Below are 1,166 nucleotides of genomic sequence, written 5' to 3'. Positions count from 1 at the left end.
AAAAAAAAAAAAAAAAAAGTCTGATTAATAATTATAAATAATTGTTCTCTAGAAATTGCTTCATCGTATCTCATTGCATATCAATTTTTTAGGAAAAAAAAAAAAGTATCTCGTGTTATCGCATAGATAAGATGATTGTAACGATGTTAGGAATTGATCTCACGAGTATTTTATAAAATGTAGACATTTTAAAGTAAGAAGATTTATGCAAGTTTTTTAACACAAAATTACTACAGTATAGACATTATTACAGTAGAAGATATCTGAATATAGAAATTCTGAAATTCTTTGTGAATCAGAAAGAAATCAAGATTTTTGTGAGAAACAATCATACCCAATGTATAACGTAACACTAGCCTTTTTATATTTGAATAACAAATACAAAAATGGAATATGTATATTTCAAGCTTTGTAATTTCACTTGAATAATGCCAATGAAAATTATTTTTTGAACTAGACGTACTTTTAAAATATAATAATTTAGAGATCATCTATGATCCTAATTATTGTATTATAATTACATATTAAAAGTAAAAATTACACAAAATTAAGACACATCATTAAATAGTAAATTTTTTCTACAGTATAATAGTTAAATATCGTTGAGACAGTTAATAAATTATTAAACAAATTTTCAATAATACTTTTTTACTATTAAACATGGCACTGAATATGTGTCAGAAAATTTAACAAAATGTATAACGAATTAAAAACTTGTTGAAAAGAACGATCATGGATCATACCAAAGCAACGCAATGGAAAATCAATATTTGTGTCAATATTTTAAATAAACGACATTATTTTGCATTATTATGTTGGCTCTTCTAACAGATCGAAAAAATGAAGGAGAAACACTCTATATGAAAAGTCAAAAAAAAGCAGATTAAGGAAAAAGAAAAGAGATATTATAAACACACAGAAAAAGACATCCTTTCCTGTTTCCTTTGCATATCACATCCGCACTCAACGATGGATAAATCCGTATTGTTAATAACCATTCTTCAAGCTGATGATTCCTTCTCTTCCTTCACGTTCGACGCCTTTCCTTTTTATCTTCCTCGGCCGATATCGACTTATGTTAGAAAGCCTTTACGAAAACAGGGTCATACAAATACTTACGTGTAATACGAGTATTTTAAATTTTTAAATCGCGGTTAAAGAGACAA

The sequence above is a fragment of the Apis dorsata genome, unplaced genomic scaffold (assembly GCF_000469605.1).
Source record: "Apis dorsata unplaced genomic scaffold, Apis dorsata 1.3 scaffold_381, whole genome shotgun sequence".
Taxonomy (NCBI): domain Eukaryota; kingdom Metazoa; phylum Arthropoda; class Insecta; order Hymenoptera; family Apidae; genus Apis; species Apis dorsata.
This window is presented reverse-complemented; position numbering follows the sequence as displayed.